At 35.5% G+C, this 27812-nt stretch overlaps 2 long non-coding RNA genes across 2 annotated transcripts; both read left to right on the top strand.

The window, feature by feature from the left end:
- Positions 1–4298: 4298 nt before the first annotated feature.
- LOC123869165 lies at positions 4299–4614 on the top strand. Its single transcript, XR_006796824.1, has 2 exons — positions 4299–4457; positions 4543–4614. It is a non-coding gene; the product is annotated as an uncharacterized LOC123869165 (long non-coding RNA).
- Positions 4615–5091: 477 nt separating this feature from the next.
- On the top strand, positions 5092–27108 carry LOC123869179. The gene is made up of 3 exons (XR_006796834.1): positions 5092–5238; positions 13385–13394; positions 27093–27108. It is a non-coding gene; the product is annotated as an uncharacterized LOC123869179 (long non-coding RNA).
- The last annotated feature ends 704 nt before the right edge of the window (positions 27109–27812 follow it).

Raw genomic sequence — 27812 nt, forward strand, 5'->3', positions numbered from 1 at the left:
GCTCACTAAGCACAGGTCTTCTCTCAAAGTGAGAAGCGTGTTGGGCTATAGTCTACCACGCTGGCCAAATGCGGATCGGCAGACTTCACACACCTTTGAGTACATTGTGGAGAACTCTCAGGCATGCAGGTTTTCTCACGATGTTTTCCTTCACCGTTAATTCACCCTTTTTAATTGAAATAAAATTAAAATCGAATAGGTAAGTAAGTATGAAATAGTTAGTGGGCCTATCTTTAGTTATTAGTAGTACCTACCTTGCCGCCACATAAACTAAGCAGGTACCTACCCACATAAGTGTTTGTGTAGTAAAAGAGTTCGGCAAATGTGACCGGATCACAAAATAAGAAAGGTACCTAGACCTGCCTACCCGGCCGCGCCCGCGAATCCTAGATTTGTCATGGATTCGCTCTTCCTCTTCTTCTATCCTGAGTTAGGTACTTACTTTTACGAAATTAAATGTTGTCGTTCGTTGTACCGTGCGCAAGCCCGCTGGTGCAGCTCACCGCCAGATCACTCCAGCTAGCCAAGCTCACTCCAGAATTAAAGCACGCCATCTAGGTGGCGATGATTATCTACTGAAAGTGTGCCAAATATCTATGCAGTCCACCCAACTGATGAGCAGTAATCGGGTGCGTACCTACTGCATTTAGCTAAATCTCCAAGTAAGTACAGCTAATTAGTGGCCAATCTAAATGCTCATAGATAGAATCCATGTCAAAAATGTCTAATACCTACCTGCCTTGTGTTAGCGATTTAACCTTTGCCTAGAGTTGAATTAAAAAAAAGAAGAACAGACATTGGGGAGATGGGAAAATGGCGGCAAGAAAAGCGGTCGATATTGATTCGAAGCAGAAAAGATTGGAATTTATTAATATGTTTTCAAGAAGTTAGTAGTTTAGAATTAAAGTTAAAGTTTATCATGCATTGTATAGCGATGGAATAAAGTCAGTTGTTATGAGTTCAGGATATTTTTATCAGTTCCGAAGTGAAGATTACTCAACGTCCACAATTTTGTGAGTACTATTTATTATTCATTTAATGTAATTCAAGAGTTTTGAAATGAGTAATTAATTGATTTTGTATCGATTACAAATGACTGTTATCAGTAAATATAATTATTTTCATAATATGTTTGAAAATATTTAATTAGTTGGTAATATCAATAGTTTTTTTTAATTTATCCTCTTCAGAAAAGGCAAAGGTCGTAGACCGTGCAGCCAGGTTTTATTTTTCTTGGATTTAATTTCAATATGTTTTTTCTTAGTCAAAAACTTAAGTATGTACCTATCTATTGAATATTTTTTTTTTTGGTAAAATTTAAATAAATTAAATAATTAATAAGATTAAATTGTAATGTTTATGCTAGACGCATGCATGTAGATCTGTGTTTGTTGGGTAATTACAGCTACTGTCTGCTGCTGAACTATTACAAGTGTGGAGACACCATAACAACCACCATAGAGAATTCGTACATTTAAAAAATTTAGAAATATGTGCGCGGGAAAATTATAGGCGGGAATCTTTTACTTCTAAAAGTTGAATGTCCTTAAAACATGATAATTAATAATAATAATTACTCAATACTCATTCATTATTTCGTTGAAGCTTTCAATTCAAATTAAGAATTCTTTCTTCTTATAAAAGAAATAAATAATTTTACTTGCGTCCGTTTTATTTGAATAAAGCAAAATTATTTTTTAGGATGATTTATATTTTTTATACTTACTTAAAACGAAATTGATCATTTACATTGTACCTAACTAAAATATTTTGCTGATTACACTACAAGTTACACTAGAAATAATACACTTTCATTTGTATAAATACAAAAGTCCTTGTCCACTAACAAATCACTCATTGAACAAGATTCTTAACTCAGGTGCTCAAAATATATCACTGTGATGAACTTGACTGCAGAAATGATAGCTTAACTCAAAGACTTAAAATGAAGCTTTTATAAAAGCTATCACCTTAGTAGTTTTTTTTCATGAGCTGGTACACCTTACAAGATGCCACATACCGCCATCTATTGAAGATTAAATTACTTGATTACAACACTGCTAAATTAAAATATTGTTATTTTAGTATTACAACGCAGAATTTTGCGTACTATGTAATTTTGAAGTATAATACGGAATACATTTCTCTACTTTTGTACTAAGTTTGAGCACCCTGGTACTAACTACTAACTTCTAACTCAGCGAGAACAGGAAGTCCTTTATGGCCACGGGTCACAACTCACAGGTCACAACATAAAAAGAGAATTAATGCGATAAAGATTTACCTATTCTAAAATTCACACTGATGAATGGCCAATATTAAACGGTTTACTAATGCATTATAAGATCTACTGCTAAGATACAGAGAAACCTAGAAATCAACTCAGTAGGTAAATGAAATTATAAACGCTTATGTTATACATACCTACTTACCCTGCCTCACTTACTCACACCAAACCCTTAATTTATGCTTCAATTACTATTACCAAAAGGTTTCAATATATTGATATGAGAAGATTTGACAGAACTTCCGGAAACAAAATTTGTTGACGGAAATTTGTTTATATAATGTACCTAATTCTAAGCCACTTTAGGTATAACTGAATGCTCTCTGGTATTTGCAATACTCCAGTTTTCTTTTTCAACGGCTAATTAACAAAATATTGTCCCGGAAAAGATACTTAGAGTTCCTTCTAGCTTAATGGGTGATATTATTTCATTTAAAACTATTGACGAAGGTATTGATAAATAACAACAAGCATTAAAAATGCTTAGAGTAGCTAAACTTACTTTTAATTTCGCCAGACTAGATTAGAATATCTTGACTATGAAACTTCATCATCTTGCTTGTAAAGCTTACATTGAAAACACTGAGGCTGTTGCATCTGATGAGAAATAAATGGCAAATTATTACTATGATGTACAAAAAATTGCAATGTATAAGGTTCAAAGCACAAGAATATTATATAATATTGAATACAGACTTTTAAAAATGTTTAATACAGCAGCATAATGGTTGTACTACGTGATGCTCGATGGAAAGTTTCCCATAGGTCATAATGACAAAGTGCTAGGATATGACCGCAATGAAGTAAGCAGTGTAGATAGTACACTAAGCTCAATACAAATGTATATAATAGCGACAGCTGAGAAAATGAAACCTTAAATAACATTTTCAGTTCCAACCAATGATAAATTTAATGAGGAATTTAATACAAACACAGATTCATATGAATAATCGATTGTTTTAAAATGGTCTAGAATGTAAATCCGTAGGTTTAGATTGTTCTTGTCCTTTATAAAAATGCTAGTTAGTTCAAATCCTGAAGTCTTAATGAAATTGGGTAGATACATAAAAGTTCATTTTATTTTATACATTAGTAAAACTAAAAGTAAACAAAAATCAGGTACCATAATACTTTGATAAATGTTTAATTGCGATTTTGTTGCTGCTTTGTGTTTCCTTTCTGTTTCAGCAACAATCTGTAATGATGATCAAGGCGTAAATGCGCCACAATTAACGACTTATTAAAGATTAATAGAGAGATAATTAATATTTTAATAGAGAGATTAATGACTTACAAGAAACAAATGAGATATTGAAATGATCAGAAGATATTATACCAAAATAAGAATGCTGCTATGACGTTGTGGATATGATAACGATTACAATAAGAGAATGAGACTATTAGTTTGCGACCATTAGGCAATATTGATATAATGATCATGGATATTTTACTGATGTCATGAAGTTGTGGATATGATGATGATCACAATAAGAGATTGAGACTTAGTTTGCGACCATTAGGTTGGTGAGAAGGCCACCATGGCGTAAATGATATAATTAATTAAGATGATAATTAAGATGATGATTAATATGAAGATTAAGATGATGATTAAGACGATGATTAAGATGTTCATTAAGATGATGATTAAGATGTTCTATGATGTTGATTATGATGTTGATTAAGAAGTTGATTAAGATGCTGACTAAGATGTTGATTAAAATGATGATTAAGATGATGATTAAGATGAAAATTAAGATGTTGATTAAGATGTTGATTAAGATGATGATTAATATGATGATTATTATGATGATTAAGATGTTGATTAAGATCTTATTAAGATGTTGCTTATGAAGTTGATTAAGATGTTGATTAAGATGTTGATTAAGATGATGATTAAGATGATGATTAAGATGATGATTAAGATGACGATTAAGATGATGATTAAGATGATGATTATTATGATGATTAAGACGATGATTAAGATGATGATTAAGATGTTGATTAAGATGTTGATTAAGATGATGATTAAGATGATGATTAAGATGATAATTAATATGATGATTAAGATGTTGATAAGAGAATGAGACTATTAAGTTTGCGACCATAGGCTAGTGAGCGGGCTGCCATGGCGTAAATGATATAGTTAGATAATGATGTCAAGTATTAATAAGTGAGTATATATCTAAAGTTAAACTACATTTACTTATTTAAAGAACTCAGATACTGCTTAATTGTTTTTATTTTGTTCCTTTCAGGCATCATTGACATAATGATCATGGATATTTTACTGATGTCATGACGTTGTGGATATGATGACGATCACAATAAGAGATTGAGACTATTAGTTTGCAACCATTGGGTTGGTGAGAGGGCCACGATGGCGTAAATGATATAGTTAGTTAATGATGACACGTAATAGTGAGCATCATTGACATAATGCTCATGGATATTATACTGATGTCATTACGTTGTGGATATGATGACGATCACTGTAAAAGTTTAAGACAATTAGTATGCGACCATTAGTTTGGTTAGAGGGTCACTATGGCGTAAGTGATAAAGTTAATAAGATTGTTATAATCATGTGGGTGAGCGTGCAACCATAATACAAACTAGCTTACTAAACGTAGAGAGTTTAGATGACATGTAAACAGGAATCGTCAGTTATCATAAAGCACTTAATATTTTGATGTCGATGAATAGAATATGCCTACGAATAGACGGTGATTAGGAGAAGTTATAAGAAACAAGAAATACAAGAATGAGGACATTCTAAGAAAAGGATGGCCGAAATGAAATAATTCTTCGAATGTTTTAATCAACCAAAGATGTGGTTTCATTAAAGAACATGATAGTGATTATGAGATTAAGATAAAACTATTAGTTTGATGAAATGAGAAACTCTTTCAAGAAAAGATGAAATTCTTCGAATGCAACTATCAACCAAAGAAGTGGATTGATTAAAGCAAAGATAGTGAACATCAGGTTGAGATAAAACTATGACTTTGATGCAATGAGAAACTCTGTCAAGAAAAGATGAAATACAATCAACCAAAAAAAAGTTGTTTGATTAAAGAAAAGATGGTGACCATGTGATTAAAATAAAACAAAGATTTTGATGGTGAGAGAAACTCTTTCAAGAAAAGGTGAAATTCGTGAAATTCAATAATCAACCACAGTGATTTGATTAAAGCGAAGACGATGATCATCAGATTAAGATAAAACTATGAATTTGATGGAATGAGAAACTCCACTAAGAAAAGATAAAATTCTACGAATACAATCAACCAAAGATGTGGTTTGATCAAAGAAGAGTTAGTGATCATGAGATTATGATAAAGCTATGAATTTGATGGAATGAGAAACTCTTTCAATGGAATCTATTGGATGTCTGAGGACAGACAAGAGGTCAGAATGGCCGACTGTTAGCGATTTAACCTTTGCCTAGAGTTGAATTAAAAAAAAGAAGAACAGACATTGGGGAGATGGGAAAATGGCGGCAAGAAAAGCGGTCGATATTGATTCGAAGCAGAAAAGATTGGAATTTATTAATATGTTTTCAAGAAGTTAGTAGTTTAGAATTAAAGTTAAAGTTTATCATGCATTGTATAGCGATGGAATAAAGTCAGTTGTTATGAGTTCAGGATATTTTTATCACTTGTTTTAGGTAAGAGTAAACAAACAAACGCAGGTTGAAAATACAAATATATTGAAAAATCGGTTCAAATGAAGTCATAAATCACGTCTTAAACTGTTTATTCTTGTAAAGCAAAAGGCGAGCGATCAATATAAGAATTTAGGAACGGAATCAAGCTTGACATTCGCTAACTAATGATCCCTCGTCACAATGCTCTTGCTTGCTCCCTGTCGAGTGACTTTAAAACTTCTTTGTCAACAAAAATTTTAACACTTCAGTATTTGATTTGTGCGAATATTCGTAGCTACGATATTTAGAAAAACTCGATTGATACGTCACGTTTTTATTACTGTTTGCGTTGCTACCTGGCTCTATTGTGATTTGTGTTACGACAAAAATAAGGGTAGCTGGATTGCGCGAAAACATTTTTACTTCAATCCGATGAGACGACGCGGACGCCTTGGCTTTGAACGAATAACTGCAGGTCAAAAGGTATCGCTTTAAAGTCGTTGACTTAATCGTACATAGCTCATATTGTTCTACATAACGGGCATGAAATTGTTAAGTTCTATATTTTTATAGTAAGTAAATACTAAGTAGATATAACATATATCTGAAAATTTCATTAAAAAATTTCCATTTGACGCTAAACCTGTCGCCTGCGACAGGAAAGAAATGGCAAGCTGGAATGGAGATATTGACCCACCTACACACAAAATCTGTATATCCTGTAGTTTTTATTTGCAATTAGATTCAGTTTGCGATAAATCATTGCTGCGCGGCGTTTCTAGGTTATGGAAATGCCCAGTTGGATTTTCCCAGTTACATTGAAAGGATATCAAAATGACCTCTTTATAACCAGCAACACATGGAGATGCAAATAATAAGTGTCCTTTAGCGAAACCATAAATATTCTTGCAAGTAATACAGAACAAAGGGCGTGAACCGTGAAATCGAATTATTAACACGGACGTAGCAAACATATTGATATTTTAATTAGATTTACAGAGTCGACTCTCGCAGCTCCGTGGGTTACACCCAAGTCTTTGAGCCGATGTAATGGCACCCCGTGGACTTTATTTAAGGGTTGTCGGGGCCCGCTTTTGTACAAACTCAATATTTACTAGCAAATGCATTATAGTAACAATACTTACTTCGTTTTTTAACTTTAGCTCAGCAGCTTCCGTGTTATCGTTTTCAATGGCTTCAAAATCGCTCACGGCGCTATAATTATAGAGAAGCGCGGCCCAGCAGGTCTTTCAGTCGCTAATAACGGCGACTTCGAATAAATACATAATTGCTTTTATGGCCTAAGGTGATTGTAAAATAAAAAAAAGTGTATTATATTAATTCTCTTTTTGTTATGCTCCGAAAATTAGAAACATAATTTGTCGGGCACCCGGAAGTTAAAAAAGTCCATTTAACAAGTTACTATAAAAACTTGACGGCTGGACCATGTGGCTGGACTGGACCAACGTTTTAAAATTCTATTTATTTACAATTTATTAAAAGAATACTTTACTTTTTAATTTATTATACAAAAACTAGTAGGTACCTAGTATTTAGCAGTAAGTAACTAGGTACATTTAGTATTAGTAACAAGTAACAATATAAACTCAATGGCTGAATGCGACCTAGTCTTCTGCGTCTAGTTTCCCCAACAGCAGACTATCCACATTCCCCGGTGTGGTACCTATCTTATGCAGAATGCAGTTGTTGCTTCCACAGACTGCTTTATCTCATCAGAAGTAACTTCGTGCACCAGATGGCTTCGAAGCGTGTATTATGTCCTGAATACTTGTTTAAAACCAGTATCAAGTTGTTTGAAAAAAATTACAATTAGGTACAAAGAAATTACATGTATCATCAAAAGCAGCATCATCTAAAATCTATACCTAGGTAAGTACTTACCCATACACCTACTTGTATTGAGTTAATCAAAATCTGTAATAGGGAACAGAAAATCATCAACCTTTCCAAATCATCAAAAACTCGAATTTTATTCGTTGTAGTAAAATAAGGCGATCATTTGCTTGCATATTCGACAGACAAAAGGTCTGACAGACCCCGGATTGCGCGCGGCGGGTTGACGGGGCGCAGCGCCGCGCCGCCACCTCACGCTGGGCCGTCGGCATACAGAACTCTAATTGATACACTAAAATACGTCACATTGCATAAGTGTAGAGCTTGATGTTTTTATAATATTTTTATTTAGTTTCTAAGCAGGACTCGCATTTCAGGCGAATCATAATATCTACTAGGTATGTGATGTACTACATAGTACATACTATACCTATGAATGAAATGATCCTTACATGAAATTGAGTCGATCGGCATTAAATTAAAAAAACCGGCCAAGTGCGAGTCAGACTCGCGTACTGAGGGTTCCGTACTCTGGTATTTTTTTCAACATTTTCCACGATAAATGAAAAACTATTACGCATAAAATAAATAAAAATCTGCAGGTAAAGTCCTTTCATATGATACCCTACTTGGTACAGTTATCTTACTTTGTAAATTGAAACACATTTTGATTTTTTTTAAATGATGTAACCACAAATTCGCGGTTTTCAGATTTATTCCTGTACTTGTGCTATAAGATCTACCTATCTGCCAAATTTCATGATTCTATGTCAACGGGAAGTGCCCTATAGGTTTTCTTGACAGTTACGATGGACGGACGGACGGACTGAGAGACAGACAGACAACAAAGTGATCCTATAAGGGTTCCGTTTTTCCTTTTGAGGTACCCTAAAACAATAGATATGGCAGGACTGTCGTGCTTTTAACTTTTAGGGTTCCGTACCCGAAGGATGCCAACGGGACCCTATTGCGAAGCCTCCGCCGTCTACCCGTCCGTCCGTCCGTCCGTCCGTCTGTCTGTCAGCGGCCTAGAATAGGGGTGGCTGTTTCAAAATCAAAATGTGGCCTATGAAAATTAAAAAAAAAAGTGTTATTTCTTGTACGGAGCCCTTCGTGTGCGAGCCCGACTTGCAAATGACCGATTTTTAATTACGACTTTTAGGTTTCAAAAGGTGATGAAAGTTTTTGAAAAACATACTTTAGAGCTAAGTTATCTGTACTTTCTGAGAATTTTATTACTAAGTATCAATAATAATATTTAGCTTTTTAACATGGAATTAGAAGTTGCATCAATTATTATACTCGTATGTGACAATTTACGGCATCCCCTACATTTTATGGAACAGCTTTCAGGCCGTCCCGTGCTCAGGCCCGGGGCCACGTATCTGCAGAATGCGTGTAATTATTTATTTGCCCTCCGATCCCTCGCTGCGCCCACTTGGCCCTTTCAATTCATAACAAATAAATGAATCGGGAACAATACGGAATATTCAAAAAATGTACTCATTAAGTTTGCCGGAATTATAGTGAACTTATCAAAATATGTTGTGCCTACATAATATATTTCGGTATTTATTTACTACACAAAATATGTACCTAATTACCAAACAGTTCCAAACACTCGGTAAAAGAAGAAGATTCATTAGACTTCTTTAGAGTTCCCGGATATGAGCTGAAGATGGCCACCGAGGAGAAGATCACAGAAGCTATAGGTAAATGTACGAAATTATGTACCTCTACCTACTTACTTATCTAGGTATAGTAAAAGTTTACTTAATTTAAAAAATGATTTAACTGATGCCAGAATAATATGATAGATTCCTGAAGTTACTTACCTACAAATTATTCCTAATATGATTTTTCAAATACTTACATAATAGATTACAGGTGTAGGTACAGTATAATATACCTAATTAAATGTCTTTGATTATTAAACCTTCTCAAAATTAAATAGACTTTTCTTATAACTACCATAGCTCATAGCTACTTAGTAAAAAAATAAAATAGCCTTCAGCTCGAACATCCTTCACTTATTGTCAAGATGGAGATTGTAGAGTTATATTATACCTGCCTAGCAAAGGATCGAATTGAACAGTGTAACAGCTGAGATCAAATAACAATAGCGACATACGACTTTTAAATATTGAGTTAGGAAACATTTTTAGCAGTGTTCTTTTTGAATGAATAAAGAGCTTAAATGGTATCGTTTTACGGCGGCCCATACAAAATGTAAAAGCACAAAGGTTCCTGACAAATCCGGAGACAAATATGCGCCACGTCGCTACTATTTTGACATTTTAATTTCACCCTTGCTCAAAATCCTTTTTGAATGGCGTTGGGGGCGCGAGTGCTGAGCTCTCCGATACTTGTATCAATCTCACGCGAAATTGATTGACGTTTATCGCCCGGATTAAAACACAATTAAAACTTACTTTAAATAAAGCACAAATTTTTCCTTCTTTCACAGTATGATAAACTATGAGTCGTACTGTTTTTAAAAGCACTGTATAGGATTCTTAAGCTCGCTTTGCTTTAAAATATTTGATTAAAATTACAACATCTGTCTTTCTTGAATATATACGAGAATCCAAGGGGCCCGATAGTTTCGGGGTCTTTTCTATGGAATGTTCGATTAGAGGTAATTTGTGTCAATCACAAAGCGTTGAAAGGACCACGTTCATCTCTTTGGGCCGGACCATTTGCCCTAATTAAAAATGGAGCCCTCATTCACAAAAGTCAATCGCAGGATTAAATTCTGACGTGAACACAACATTTTTCGGCTGCACTTTGTCACGGTAATATTATCTATACAGTATTCTAACTCGGCCGTATCTTTGAAATAGATACCTACAGTTGCGCGGTACGTAAACATGCGGTAGGGCTGCCCGTCTCCAGCACTTTAATTACACTTGCCTACTTTGTGTTTCCATCTAGTTTTGTGATTGTAAATATACTTTTTTATATAAACAAATAAAATACTTTGTGAATTGCATAGGAAATGTTCAATAAAAATGCGTGTTGTTTTTTGATTGGTAGATTTAATTAAAAAACCATGTTTATGATTGAATAACAAATCGGTCTTATACATTTGAGACCGAAAAATATTTGCGCCTCGACTGAGACGTAGGAAATTAAACGAACGTTACGAATTATTAAATTTTAAAGTTTAAAAAATCCGCATTCTAGTATAAAGCTTTTAATTAAAAAATTTTTTGGGAAACATGGACAAGATGGAGAAAAATGAATATCTTTTAATTGGTTATAGATACCTACAGCTACTTTACAATTTATATATTTGGTTTTAAATGAAGTTCGGAATATTTTCTCCATTTTTTCTATATATTCCACAAAATCATCGCTGGGTACAATCAAAAAATTTGCGAATTAATCTTATTGTAGTCCCGGTACCTTAAATACCGATATTCTGAGCTGAAATTGTGGCTTCTTTGATCGGGTTTCACATACAACGAAAAAATCGCGCGGTTATTGTTAGAAAAACAAAACACCGCCCGTTCGTCACTGCGGCACAGTCGCGACTGTCTGCGTGTCGAGCGCCTGCCGACATCGAGGTGCGTAGGTATAGCTCGCGTTTCGTCCGTTTGTATGAAGTTGGAATACTGATACTTACATAATATTACCGTGACTTTGTGCTCTTTGTAAAGTCAGGCGTTAGCTATTCCAACGTCAGTCAGTAAAAGATTAGGCAATATGAAGCTTTTCTCCTCAGATCTAATTCCATTAATATGCTAAAATTTATTCTTCTACTTTAAATAGGTTCGAAATACGAATACTTGATTCTACTTTACTTACCAACATAAAGCGTTTTTTAATACAGTTGCTCAAAAAGTGGCGTATTGCAGGGACGTATAGCGTTCGGGATGTGGGCTATTACATACTCGTGCTTTTTCTTTACCTTTCCCGCACTCGTGCTTTTTCTTTCCCAACTGTCAAAATATTAAAAAGAAAAACCAACCATGAAGTTTTTACTAAAAAAATTCATAGAAGTTTTTATGATTCATGCAAATACGTATTTCTAATAAGAAGCTACTAATTTGTTTCAATATCAGATTTAATGATTTGATTGAATGAGTTTGGTTAGGTTTCATTTCATTTCTTCTCATTAAATTTCATTTTCATTTCATATCAATAACAAACTTCTACTGAAGACTTGGCTGTATGGGCATAGTTCCCTTTGCCTACCAGAATGGGTGAAGAAAAAAAAACTCTGCTTATATTCTACGGTTGGCGCCATTTTTCATAAATTTTCTTTGCGAGTTTAGTTGTTGGTTGCCTAAAATGAGTAATTTCGACCCTAGTTTTTTATATGTATTAACAATAAAGTTGTTTTAAATTAAATTAAGTTAGTTGAGTTTATTGTGTTTTTATTATTTTATTAAATTGCTTCATTTTTTCGCAACTGTATTAAAAATAGTCGTTCAGTACACGTGCGGAACCGTCATTGCAACTCGTTCCGACTGTCAACCCTCGCCTTCAGCTACGCCTCGGCTCGGGTAGACATTTGTCGGAACTCTTTGCAATGACAGCCTTTCCGCACTCGTAATGAAATATACTATTCCCATGCAAGTTTAAAAGTTATTGCGTTGTATGTTGTATGTGGATTAAAGCTTGACATTTCCATTACATTTAGTAACTTATTTTATCGCCTTCACAAAACCAATTTCATGACTAAATTTGTTTGCATTTTCGATTTGCACAATTCTTGATTTGCGGTGGGCGCCGACGTGATCGTAATATTATGCCTCTCTTTTTTGTATTAATGCGAAATGTTGAAATAAAAAGGGACGCCGATAGAGTTAGTAGGGTTTTATTTGTCATGCCGAGCAATAGTAACCCTTTCATTGTATTCGAGACTGGTATACAGTAATTTGATTTCACGCGCATCTGATGATTTATGTCGGTACCTTATCGCTCCATATTTTACCGATTTAGTCATTTTTCCCCCTTTTGCACCGAGCGTGTTTACAACTTCATCCGTTGTCTAAATAAAAAGCGTGGTAACATAAAAATCTAAAATCGATGAAGTAAAATATAATCTACCCATAGGTTCCTAGCTGTGGAATATTTTCCCCGATTACGGTTTTAACGCTTAATTTAATTTCGATTGAAAATTTGAATTTTAAAGAACCAGTAGCTTCAAAATGATGTATTTAAAGTAGTAGTAGGTACGTACCTACATGTTTAGTGTATTGAATTTAACAGCTCTCTAATTAGAAACAAGTCACGTGCGCGTGCATTCACAGCATTGTGCCGTCGTTTAGAGTTCAAACCTATCAGCCATATCAATCTTGAAGGCAAACTGCTAAATTATTATCTAAGTAGGTACCTACTTACGATTATGAATAAGCATGGTACCAAGTTCCTACTCGTAAATGAGTAAACGGTACACGTTGACAATTATATTATAATGATATCTTTTTGATGTGAACTCCATTATGTAGGCAAGTATGTATATGCTTAGAGATGGTAGGTACAGTAGCAAAGGGTGCCTAATACATACCTACTATAATCTTAATCAATGAAGATGCAGATTTCTTCAAAAGCCTTGCTTTGCCTTGTATCTGCAATAATAAATTAAGATAATATGGTGTATGGTTAGGAGATAGGCGGATGCTGAGCACGTGAGTGAACTTTGCGCAACCCACTATTGATCGAGACATGGCAGGTAAAGGGCGGACTGCGCAGGCGTGAGATGCAGTAGCAAGTAGATAGGTAGGTAGTTGGTACTGCACAAACGAAGATATATAGGTACAGCTAATAAGTAGGTAAGTATACATTGTTACCCACATAAAGTAAATAAATATTAAAAATAAATATTAGAGCCTCTACTTGAACCTAAAATTGAAGATCCCAATAAAAATAATCTACTATCTAATAGTAATAGTTGGCTAAAGCAGGTACCTAGGTAGACAAAATATACCTACCTATCGCGTAAAGTATCAAAAAGTTTATAAGAACAACAATGTAAACTTTTTATTGCATGAACTTGAAACTAGCTTAAATCCTCTTAACTTAAAAGAATCTACGCTTTGTTCGAATGGAGAATCCATAAGCTTCGATATACGTATAATAATGTGTTTAAGTAATCAAATAACATTACATCTATCCTAATCCGCGCTTAATACGGTTTTGTTCAGTTTCATGCTCCGCTACGCCCCCGCTCAAATATTTGTTTATCTTCTATGTGCTCACTTTTATCACGATGTTTAACACTATTGTTGAAACGAAGACCTTTTTTGTAGAAAAAACACAATTTTATCTAAAAAAATATATAATGCTTAACACAAAACACGTGGCCCGGAATGATCGATTGTCTCATCAGTATTCGCAAGCATTACTTTTTTATTAGAAACTTACTTATCGTAACAAAAATAGACATAAAAGTTCGATAAGAACTTTCATTTTCTAAAAGCTCATTGTATTATCCAACTTATTTTTTTCATTCCATTACCTCTTTAGGGCTTACACCGATCAATATGCATAATTCCTGCTCCTAAAGTGTGAACATCTGTATTTGCGTATCGCGCTCCCACTCGGACACCTATTGCAATAAATCCGTATTCAAATAACTTTAATCGTATAAGTACACAAATTCATTCTCGCTACAAATGAATTATAATTATTCATATGCGACGACGACAGTAAAATCCTTTCGGTCTATAAAAGGATTGTTTGCATATCGTACACGATTTATAAATTAGATGCCCTTTTTTGGAAATCTATATACATACTTATTAAATCTATCTTTTTAATAATACCTAAGTACTTACCTATCTATTATTTTATATTCGATGCTCTGTAATAAAGTGGTTTTTAATGCATTTTTAAAAACAAGTGGGTATTATCTATTCAGTGGGTAAACCATTGAGAAATTGCAATAAAAATAAAAATATAAATAGCGCATTATTCAGGTAATAATTATTTTACAGCGAATACCATATCTATGGCTAGACGGCTTCCAAAGACTTTTACTTAATTCAGAAGATCATGTAGGTTAACTTAAAACTACCCTCTAACTTAGAGGGTAAAATAGTATACCTACTTACGTAGTAGGCATAGACCTAGCAGGTAATTAGTGCGGAAAAGAAACAAAAGGAACCAAGGATAAAGGATATTGCAAAAGGTAATGTACCTCCCATTCTATACATTCTTCGAGATGTTAAAAAGCCAATGAAAATAACTTCAGCCCTTTCTCTACAGAAGTTTTTTATGAAGTAGAAAAACATGAGCGTTAGTCGATCAATAAAATTATACGGCCTCACGCTTTTCATGCGCAATCGGTTGAAAATGTAAAGCGGGGCTCTTCATTTCGTGCACGGCGGAACAGATCAATGTGACATGTTCTCACATGTCATGTACGTACCAGTGAAGTGTATAGAAACGTACCTCCAATTCCATCTATCATTGATATGACAGGGTCTTTCATGTTAATTTTACAGGTCGCTGAATTCTACTTTGTCGATTGTTGTGAAAATTGAGAGAACTATTATAGGATATTCGTAATATCTGTAGACTAAAACGATAGGTCTTAATCGCGATTCGAGAGTTAAGTTAGGTTACGTCCCTTGTGCTCCGCCGTCGTCACTTCGTCAACGGTGGGATGGAACTTCGTGAAGTTTTTAGTCGGTAGGAGTCCGACATAACCACTGTGCTCCCCCGTGGCCGCTGGTATCCATGACGGATTTTCCTCACGGAAAAAAAGAGCTAGGTGTACCTAAGCTATTTTCTATAATATCCAGATGTGTTCTTCTTAATTTATAAAGTTCAAATAAAAAAAATCATAGAAACCGATTAAAATGAACGGTTGGTATTGGCTGGAAATGGCAAAAAGTATTCTAAAGTAAGCAGGAATGTATTTCGTGCCTTTTGGATGGGTTTCACACAATTTAAATTTATAAAGCCTAGTAAATGTTAGTACTTAGGTAAGCAAACAGAAACAACAAACTTTTTCATTTTCACCAGATGCACGATAAACGTTATCAAGAGGGTTAACCGTGACCTCATAAAAAGCGGCAAAATTTATTGCATCTCACGACCCTTGCCCCGAAACTAAGACAGCGGAGGAAATAATAGAAAAATATCGTAATTAAAATCCAACCCTTCCTGTCGTTGCGCTATTTTATGGAGGGCTAAAATTGGAGCGAGGCGCGCGTGACCGATGCGATGATATAGTGGTAGTTAGACCCAAGATCTGGCTCCGAGTGTGGGCGGCCCAGGGTTGGCCACGCAGCCTGCTAAGGGTTAAACGATCTTTAATGACTGTTCATCGTTTATTAAAATTTAAACATATGACGGCTCTTTTTTTTGTTATAAGTTACTAAAATATATTTCCATATCTAAGGCCGCTCGCTTAGGGTAAGGGTTGAGAGCTGAGCAGTTATTCGTTTTTTAGCTTTAAGAGTGCTCTCTTCGGTAGCACGCGGTTGGTGATAGCTTATATAGCTATATTATGCTATTTCAATTACTTAGAATGTGACTAGAGGTACATCTGCTATACAAGAACAGGATGCGCGATGTTGCAACGCAAATCAACGTTTGGTATTATGCCTATTATGATTATTTATTAGAAGAAGAAAATATTAAACGAACTATGAATTATTTAATTATTATTATTAGTAAAGTATGCCTTGAACTTTAAGTCGTTACATTTGCAATTTTGTAGTTACATATTTATATTATAGTTTATTTATGTACGAAATTGCCAAAAATCTGACCTTTATAAGATAAAGGTGTTTCAAGGAGCATTCAAAATAAATAATTACAGTTAAATTTAGTGTCCTATAACTTCTAAATATAAGAAGTTTAAGAACTAAGAAGTGTACAAGTTGTTTAACCTTACCATCATCCTTAAAAAACAATCATAGCTCCGACTCGCTAAAAAGTAATTTCCGGTTCAATCATTATTATGGGTAATTTGGAATTTGGATACGGCTGGCAAATAACAGAAGCTTAGGCGAGCTTCGCATCGGACGTGACCAACGCCGCACCGCGCCGAAACGACTCTCGCGCTGCGGGTCGATCACGTTTCGTATTATTTCAGTGACCCTGTAATTAGGCGTAAACTGGCAGCCGGTTGGATTGCAGTCATAAAAATAATCTGCCGAAAGTACAAACATTTATGTAAATACTTTTAAGTTGGGTATTTAATATTTCGGCTTCTGCAACTTTATTCTAATAAAATTCTTTCATTTGCAATAAGGCTGGGCAAGTATTTTTTTAAACTAGGTATTCTATATTTCACTCTATAGCATCAGTAGGTATACTTGCTGATATAAGCAGCTGTGACAGACAGACAGACGCACCAAAACGGTTCCTTTGTATCATTTTGGTACGGACCCCTAAAATGGACTACGTATTATATTGTATAATCGTAGTCTAAGGTGGAATTCTTTTATCGAATTACTGACACAGAGCCAAACATTTCAATAAGCTTTTATAAAAACTTGAACTCGTACAAAAGATTAAGTAAGAATAACATTCCCTTGTGTTATTATATGCCGCCTCCATTATCCGCATTTCGATAGATTTTTAGTATTAAACCTTACATCGTAGTCAATAGGAATAAATTTCCGCTAAGTGAGGGTAATCATACGAGTTGGATGCTCAACTATAGGTGCGATGCGCGAGTTGCAACATTGTTTGTTGTTTGTTAAAGTATGCGTGAACAAGAGATCTTCAGATGAGTATTGATTGATATTGAATAGCAAACAAGATGAATGGATGCTTGACAATGCAACGGTCGGCTACCTATAGCCGTCTCTCTGATTGTAGTGAACTAGTGTTGAAAAGTAATCGCTTTTATTTGAATTCATGATCAATTTTCTCAAAATTCTTATAGCGAATCACTTGAATTGGCATTTTGATCAAAACTATTGTAAATCCATACTAATATTATAAATGCGAAAGTGTGTCTGTCTGTCTGTCTGTCTGTCTGTCTGTCTGTCTGTCTGTCTGCTACGTTTTCACGGCCCAACCGCTGAACCGATTTTGATGAAATTTGGTACAGACGTGGGCTACATCCCGGGGAAGGACATAGGCTACTTTTTATCCCGGAAAATCAAAGAGTTCCTGCGGGATTTTAAAAAACCGAAATCCACGCGGGCGAAGCCGCGGGCATCCTCTAGTAGGTAAATAATTTGACGCAATATAATAAGTGCAAATGCGCATAAAAATGTACCTACCTATCTTATTGTTTTTACCACTCATCAATGATGTACTGGGCTGTGGGTAATGGGAAATTGACCTTTGATAATTAATTGATGATGATTGAAATAATACTCCCCTTTCCCCCCCCCCCCCAATTAAGCGTAAAGCTTGTGCCAGGAGTGGGTACGACAATAGTGCAACGGGTGGGGTTTGAACCGCAGACCTCTCGGAATTCAGTTCGCTCCTCAACCGTTGAGCTATTGAGGCGAGGAGCATACTTGTAGACCTATATTATTAACGTTACTCGTTAGCATGACTTGGGACCGAGATTGGATGAATCTATAGATACCTACCTACTTCGTGGAAAAAAAATACCATGGAAAAAAATGTTGATATCTGTTGATAGCTGAGGAATTGGACGTAACTACATGCATTGGTATATTTGGTAGGTATGCTTTCTCGCAAAACATAAAGTCGGCCGCCAACTCCGGTGGTCTGTTTGCCGACTGGGTTTCAATGTCCTGCGCCATTCTTGTTCTGTTAAAGCCTCTTTTTGTAAGACTGAGGAATCAATGAATATTGAATGTTATTGTTATCCAATTCTCAATCGAGTGCATTCTACCGAGAGACTGTTTCTGAGCTCCGTAGACATTGTGACGTCCGTGAAAGCCTAGTAGAAGTTACCTACCTACATGTATTATATTACAAAAATACCTCATAATATATTCACATAAAATGTGATAATAATAGACATATTATGTAAAAAGAAATAGTCTAGGTAGGTACTCCCGTGTGTGTTTATCTATTACTCATCACGGGGCACGAATTTATTTAAGTACGCCATTTGAACGTACTTAGCATGTCTACAGTCTATGATAAAAATGTGTTATTGTTCCTACTTATAAAAAAATTCAAAAAAATGTGAACCCATCACTGACCAGCTGGCTGGTCTAGTTTCCCTAATGCAAGCAACGCAGAAGAAACACGACAGTAATCTTTGAGTTTCATCATACACCTACCTCATTTTCTATGGGGGATACCTACCTAAACTAAACGATCGCGTTGGGTCGTTGGAGACCTAATTTAGAGCGACATGACAAAGCCAGCATAAACAAAGGGAACTGCGGAGGAGGTGGCGGCCCACGGCGCACGCGCCACTTGAATCTCGTTAGCGATGCATGCTAAACAACGCTGAAATGCTAAAACAATACGAAACAGTACGTTGCCATCATGCTAATTGCACCCGGACTGTTGTTTTTACTCTCCATTCATTTATTCATCCTTCACTCAATAATATAGCCTAGGGGTGATTTCATGCAAAAATTGAGAAATTATAACACTGAGTATCTATCTATATCTAAGTACCTATACCTACTACGTCTCCGTCCGCAGACGTAGCCCGAGTGCCGAAAGATGCTGGTCTGACCAGATTTCAAAAGTTTTCAAAAACCCTCGAATGCGGTTTGCGTAGTGCCATCTTATTCATCCATTATTTTGATTTTTTACGAATTTTATATACCGATATATGTATATAAGTAATATTATATACCCAGTGACACTCGCGCTATCAAGATGAATCAATGACGTATCGTTTATTAATGGTCAAATCAATCAAATCGGTTGAGCCCATTGAGCCGTTGAGTAGTTACGAGCGGACATAGGAATGGACATACATACAGCTTAGTTAAAACACAACCCTCCTTTTAGGCATCGCCGCAGTCGAGTATAAAGGTGCCCACGCACTCGAACTGAACTGCAGCTGAAATGCGCGTCACGTTTGCACCCCGCACGATATTCTCTCCAGCCGCGAAGCGCGTACGTCGCTGCCGCGCGGAGAATATCGTGCGGGGCGCTGACGCGACGCGCAGTTCAGCTGCAGTTCAGTTCAAGTGCGTGGGCACCTTAAAGAAGTGGTTGACTTATCGTTTCTCGAGGGAGCTAGGATCATAGAGTTAAAATTAGTATGTTACGAACTACAAACCTCAAAGCTAGGGAACCGACGCCAAGAAGAAGGTAGGTAAGTATCAAACAAAGTTCTTTGTGACCGACCCAAAAAAATGGTCCTAAAATTATACGATACTAAAACAAATAAAAAATGCTTGATAGGTAAGGTAATCTGTTTCATTTAGGTATCCTACAATATCTAATTGGTAAAACTCTTGGTTTTTATAGTATTGTGGTATTGTTTATAGGTAGGTACGTAGGTACCTGCCCATCGGTTTTTGAGCAGATAAAATAATATAGTTAGCAAAGAAAAATTTATGCTAATTAGTAATTTTATAAAGTTACTTACTGTACGTACTTACCTACTAACCTATTTATTGACAATCGCTGGCATTGTTCCTAACAGACACAATACACCGAGGTTAAGGACATGGTTTTGCCGCTTGATCATACCTAAGTAGGTACCTACTCCTTGCTTTAGTCATGAATACGCGATGAATGTTAAAACAATTTCTTATGTTCGGGCCAAATCTAAGGTAGAGACACTATTCCGTACCAGGGTCGTGCTCTTGCTGTCGTGGAAACTATCAATAAATAATTTCATACCGTTACGGGGCACGGTCTAGCATGAAAGTCAAAGAACATAACTACAATAAGTAGGAAGAACATAACTACAATAAATAGTAATACAGGAACAATCCAAAAATACACTTTTTTCGTTTTAAGTGTAACATGTGGCGGTGCAGGTGACAGATCAGTAGAACTTTAGTAAAAGCGATTGTAATGTTCTAAAGGCAAACGTGCTACGTAGCTGCAAAATATTATAAGAGCCAGGACATTTTTAACCCCCGACCCAAAAAGAGGGGTGTTATAAGTTTGACGCGTGTATCTGTGTATCTGTCTGTGGCATCGTAGCTCCTAAACTAATGAACCGATTTTAATTTAGTTTTTTTTTGTTTGAAAGGTGGATTGAACTAGAGTGTTCGAAGCTATAATCCAAGAAAATCGGTTCAGCCGTTTGAAAGTTATCAGCTCTTTTCTAGTTACTGTAACCATCCTTGTCGGGGGAGTTGTAAATTTTTAATTTACACTTGTAGTGCCCAATGTATTCAATGAGCATGTTCAGAATTCAGATACCATTTCCACTCGCCAAATCGGAAATTTTTCACCTTTTTCTACTACTACCTACTCATAACAAGATAGGTACTCAATAACCAGATTATTGTAATAATTTATTATCAGGCTGCATTCATGCAAGAAGTATTTTTCTGTACTTATTTGTTTCTTTTATTCATCCAGAGAAAATAACAATTAGCCATAGTGTCCTAAAATAAATTGCTCAGTATTTAAACGGTTCACTGTCAGAAGTGACTACAAGCAATCTGTAGACATGACAATACGTCGGCAATTAAGCCCAGCGCAGGCGCAATTCACTAGGGTAGCCAACATTTCTGCACCTTATGTGATGTGTCCTATTTTTATTTTTTCTTTTCTCACGTAACTCTAATCGTGTCTTAATATTTAAAACTATCTATTAACTGGAAAGCGAAATGTACCTAGTGATGGGTGGCAAATAATATGTACGAACATGCTAATTTCGGAACTTTAAGAAACTTCTCGAATTGACCAAGTTTTACTTGTTTTGAAACTGGAAATTTTAGATACTACATTCCAGCAATAGATATCAGCTGTGTGCACGATTTTTAACCGACTTCAAAAAAGGGGGGGGGAGGTTCTCAATTCGTCGGAATCTTTTTTTTTATGTATGTTCTCCAATTACTCAAAGACCCCTGGACCGATTTGAATTTTTGTTCGAAAGGGTGTACTGTGCAGGTGGTCCCATATAAATTTGGTGAAGATCTGATGAATATCTTCGGAGATGGAGAACAGAACTCCTCAATGGATAAGAGCAAAATGGATACGAGCAAATTGCTCGCGATTAGTGTAAATAGCTTAGTAAACAGTAGGGTTTTAACTGGACATAGCATATTATAGTACAGTGGGACCACTAAAAATTGTGAAATAAAAAAATTTCAAAAGAAAAATAAACCGACTTCAAAAACCACAAACACTAAAAAATAAAAAAGCTACACGCGTATTTGTACCTAGGTACCTAGGCATGAAGTCGGGCGAGCTTCACTCTTGGATTTCTAATTTTGTTTTATTATGCTCGCTCGACTTCATATCTAGGTACAATACGCGTGTAGCTAAACAAAAAATATTTTTTACTTTTTAATGTTTGTGGTTTTTGAAGTAGGTTTTATTTTTCTTTTGAAAATGTTTCGGTCTATGTATTCCTTTTTTTGTATTTAATGCATTGATTGGTTCTATATCTCAAAATGAAAAAAAGAATCTATATACGATCACTTCATAATCTCTCTGTCTGTCTGTCGTGTCTGTCAAGACAAGGAGAATCAAAACCTATAGGATACCTCCCATTGACCTAGAATCATGTTTGGCAGGAGCAATATCTTATAGCACAAGTAAAGAAAAAATCCGAAAACTGTGAATTTGTAGTTACAACTTACAACACAATAAATAATTAAAAAGTGTTTGTTGGAATTCCCTCCCACCCAAGGAAAACCTTTGGTCACGAAACGACGTATTTTGCATTTTATCTCATATACAAATGAGACCATATCCCGAAAAATGACTATTAAAGTTGGTAATCCTAGTGTCAACTAATGTGTCTATTAACAAATGTATTTGCCGTGTTCGAGAGCGCTCGTAAATCCCGTGAACAACTGGAACAGTTGGTTCGTATAGCCCTCTCCAATATTTCATTCTGCTCCTAAATAGAAGCTGTTAAATGTGACAAGATAATTCTGAATCAAAAAAGCGCATACCTACATACTTCAGTTGATCGTTGTCGATTTCGCTAGATTTGGAATAACAATTCTTCTTTTACCTATAAATACTCATATTATCTACTTATAAGTCCCCACTTTATTGTGTACTAGAGAATGCCCGCGACTTCGTCTACGTGGATTTAGGTTCTTAAAGATCTAGGTATAGTGGCTTTGGTGAGTCCCAATCTAATAGCGTAACCTAACCTAGCTCATGTTCCTACGCTCAATACCTTGTATAATAGGCTCATTTTGCACACAATTAGCACACGACCTTTTATTCGGTCGGTCGGTCGGAGGTTCGATCCTGGGCACGCAAATCTAACTTTTCGAAGTTAGATAGGTAGGTATGTGCGTTCTATGCAATTTTAAATATCACTTGCTCCTGAGAAAACTTGCATGTCTGAGAGTCCTCCATGACATCTCAAAGGTCTAAGAAGTCTGCCAATACGCAAAGGGCCAGCGTGGCAGACTATGGTTTAAAGTTAAACCCTTCTCATTCTGAGAGGAGAGCCGAGTAAGTCGCCGATGGGTTGATCATGATGGACTAAAACAATATTTCAACGATAAATTCATCTGTTCTGAAGAAAAAATATTTCTTTTAGACGTCATCTGTCTGTAGACGCAATAATTTATTAAACGTCAGGGCGACACGAGTCCGCCACCCGCGCATCGGCACGCGTGCCCTTTTCTCGTCCTAATAACTTAACCCCCTTTTGTTTTTCTATACAAAGCTCTCGATTTATTTATGAGATCTCCGGTCTGATTATGTACTGGCACGCTCCTTTGCCTACTTAATAGAAACTAAAAACAAATCCGATTGTTGTCTTTAACACGGAAAAATCCTAATTAAGGAGGACATCTAAGTATAGCAAAATGGTTCTTTAATTATTTTGCCACACTTAAGTACCTAATGGGCTAGAAAAATTAGAATGAAGGCATCAAAATGAAGAATTTTTAAGTATCTAAGAATTTGCCTGCACGTTCCGAAGTTTAAACTGGCAAGTTATATCTTGGATTTAGTCGTTTTTTTTTAAATTCAAATAAATATTCAATAAGTTTTAAAAGCTTTTTCAAATCACCCCACTTGCAATGAGATGCTACATATTATTATTTTTGAGGTACCAACTTATATTGCATTGTCAAAAATATGCCTTTCACGTCGCGCATGAGTGTCACATTGCTCGTCATTTGAATATGCAATACAAAAACACTATGACACATCGTGACAGACCTTCCTCGATTGTTTGTTTATAACAAAGCATTTATTTGCAACTAAGTAGCTGATGCCGGCGACTTAGTTGCATGGTAAATTTATTTAAGTAAATATTTAGTTAGGGAAATGAAGACGTCCGCGTTCTGTTCGGGAGATCGTAGGTTCAATCCCGGCCAGCGTCTCTAACTTATCGGAGTAATGTGCGTTTTAAGCAATCAATTGCTATCTACTATTAAGAAAAATATCGTTAGAAAACCTGTATGCCTGAAAATTTTCCATAATATTCTCAAAGGTGTATGAAGTCTGCCAATCCGCACTGGGCCAGTAGGGCGGACTATCACCTTAAACCAATGACTTCTATGTAGCTTCTAACTAACTTCATTGCCTTAAACCTTTGTAATTCTGAGTGATCTGTTGGTCGTAAAGATAGTAATGAGAAATGAAAATCTTCACGGATGATAGAAGATGCATAAACTTATCATACGTAGGTAGGTTATATTAGATATGTACCTACCTTAGCCCATGCTCTTATTTTATAGAGGTGGCTAAATCTGTTGTACACAATCTCTAAATAAAACTAAAATTATTATTGTTATCACTCTCAAAATGCTCTCTGCGGAAAAGAAAAGCATAAGATTTAGACAGTATGTAGTTAACTACAAGAAAAAAAAAACATAACCAATATTCATGGAATAAAGCCAAGCTGATTGCTAGTTCTGTGCATGGAATAATTCCGGTTCCTACCTACTGATTGGCCTATTGGTCACAGAGATTTTTAAGAAACTATCAGTCAGAATTTGAAGCTAAAAAATCAATCCTAGAGACTAAAATTAAAATACTAAAACTGATTAGCGGTCTTAAATTAGGATATTATTTTATTGATTTAAACTAGGATATTGTTTTATTTTGCGCTGTTGATAATAAAGTCCATGACTGTTGGTGGACTGTTGGTTTAAAAATTCTGCGAGCCTAGGAAAATGCTTTGAAATCAACGCCATATAATTCTTAATAATTCTTCTAGTTAGGTAGGTTTCCGCTTCACTGGCTGAACCAAAATTCTCAATCCATATAATTTTATTATACCTACCCAATGCGGGTAGGTGACGATGAAAGTTTTGCGGTTAGGACGTCGTCTTGGACAGTGTTCTTGTAATTTTGTGGTTAGGTACGTCGCAGTCAAAGTTATGTTCTGGAATTTCTGAACTGAATAAGGTAATAAATAATAAAACGCATCAACACTTAACTTGACTTTCTTAATAAGCTAACAAGTGTAAATTAAAAATTTTCAACACCCCCGACAAATCATTTTCAAATAAATAGTACCTAATTATGTATATCTAGGCAACGTCCATCTTGACAGCTTGACATTTGTCAATTGACACTTGAATATTATGAACCTAAGGGTTATCTAACCTTCTTTTCTACAAGAAAACTAGAAAATAGCTGATAACTTTTAAACGGCTGAACCAATTTTTTTGGATTATAGCTAAGAACACTCTCGATCAAGCCACCTTTCAAACAAAAAAAACTAAATTAAAATCGGTTCATTCGTTTAGGCGCTACGATGCCACAGACAGATACACAGATACACAGAAACACAGATACACAGATACACAGATACACAGATACACAGACACACAGATACACAGATACACACGTCAAACTTATAACACCCCTCTTTTTGGGTCGGGGGTTAAAAAGCGACGCCCTTATGTCACGCGAGATTTTTGTACTTAATAGAAAAGTAGGTAGATGATAACGTATTTAATAGGAAGACCATTTGGCATAGGTATTTTAAAGGGTAATTACTTAGATTATTGGATACATCGTATTAGTCTAGCACTAATTCTTTAATAATGTAATAAGCCTACCCATATAAACAAACCACTATCTAATAAAGAGCTTGATTTTAGGGAAATCAGGCTTTTAAGTTTTAACTAAGTTATTCTATAAATCTGAACACACACCTACTTACTGCCTTTCGACACTAATTTGAAAAGACTGTTGATGGGTAATATGATGCCTCGTGCCAGCTGCATTAACCAATGGGCATATGAAATGTGAAGACATTGAAGACCACACAAATTGTAGACTTCTAACTAATATCTGTAACTATTGAAAGTTCAATGCATTGCAGTGTCGCAGACAGTTTTTACTTTTTAACCGACTTCCAAAAAAGGAAGAGGTTCTCAATTCTTCGGAAACTTTTTTTTATAATTATAACAAAATTGTTGTCGTCTACAATACTTTTGCACTGAAGTTTTATAAAATTATCGTGCTTAGATAAATGTACGTTAGTATTATTAATTTATTTTTTAAGATTTTCAATTATATTTTTGCCTCTGTGCAGTTGGGTTTCTTTTTTACTACCCGACTGCGGCGAAGCGAAGGGTGTCTATTCGTATGTATGTATGTATGTCCGTATGTCCACTCGTAACTATTCAACAGCTCAACCGATTTTGATAAATGGTAGGTAGGTATGTCATTAGATTCTTCTTGATGGCGCGAGTGTCACTGGGTAGGTACACAAAATTCTTAAAAAGTACAAAATGTAGAAGTAGTTACTTAGTTGTAAAACAACCCACAAACCCTATTTTTATTCGTTTAATTTTGTATCAACAGTGTCTTATAAAATGGAAGTTATAAACTGAAAATTCCATGTTACTGTTATAGCAGCAAATGAGCACAACACGAAGTGAAGGATGCAGTCGCGGTTGCGACAGGAAACCGCAAACTATCCACCTAAATAACTTTGCCCTACCAGCCCAGCCGCACAGTACCACAATACAACATTGTGTTCCTACGTGAATATTAACAGTTGACCAAAGAAAAGAGGCACTAGATATTAAGATCAAAAAAATGAAATCGACATGAGTGACCCCCGATGCTCTCCGTCCGTCGTAGTTAGGGTTCCGTTCCTCAAAAGGAAAAAAGGAAACCTTATAGGATCACTTCGTTGCCTGTCTGTATTGTCTGTAAAGTGGCAATCAAAGCCTATAGGGTACTTCCCGTTGACCTAGAAACATAAAAGACCGATAGCAATGTGTAATAGCACGAGTTAAGGTGAATTTGACGGTTAGGTAGGTACATCACAAAAAATATTAAAAGTGAAATCAAAACCAAATAGGTAGGTAGTTAAGTAATTATTTTTTTTGCACGATGGTACGGAACCCTTCGTTTGCCAGTCCGATTCGTACTTGACGGGTTTTTTAGAAATACATTTTGATTCAACTCGCTGAAAGTTGATATACTTTGGCTGAAGGCTTCGCTCTTTTTTCACAAAAATAAAGCTTTGTACTTCTTGAACACCCCTAACCAAACCACTGACGAGGACGATGTCTGTCCGACAACTTGTTCAGCTTCTTTAGAGCTGAGCTGTACACACTACACTTTATCATTTTTAGGGTTCCGCACCTGAAAAGGAAAAAAGGAACGCTTAGAGGACCACTTCGTTGTCTATCTGTCTGTCCGTCTGTCCATCAGTCGTGTCTGTCAAAAAAACCTATAGGGTGTTTCCTGTTGATTTAGTCATTAAATTTGGTAGGTAGGCAGGTTCTATAGCACAAACAAAGGAAAAAAATCTGAAAATTGTGAATTTGTGGTTACATCACAAAGAAAATACTTATTATGTAATTAAAATGTGTTCATGAAAAAATAAATGATAGGTATTTTAAATTTTAAAGTAAGTTAACTATACTAAGTGGGGTGTCATACAAAAGCGCTTTTTTACCTGCTATACACAACATAGTTGTACAATTTCAAAACAGATTTTTGTTTATTTTAATGCATAATAGTTTTTGATTTATCGAGCAAAATGTCGGAAAAAATACTCATATACGGAACCCTAGGTGTCCG

The sequence above is a fragment of the Maniola jurtina genome, chromosome 1 (genome assembly GCF_905333055.1).
Source record: "Maniola jurtina chromosome 1, ilManJurt1.1, whole genome shotgun sequence".
Lineage (NCBI taxonomy): Eukaryota > Metazoa > Arthropoda > Insecta > Lepidoptera > Nymphalidae > Maniola > Maniola jurtina.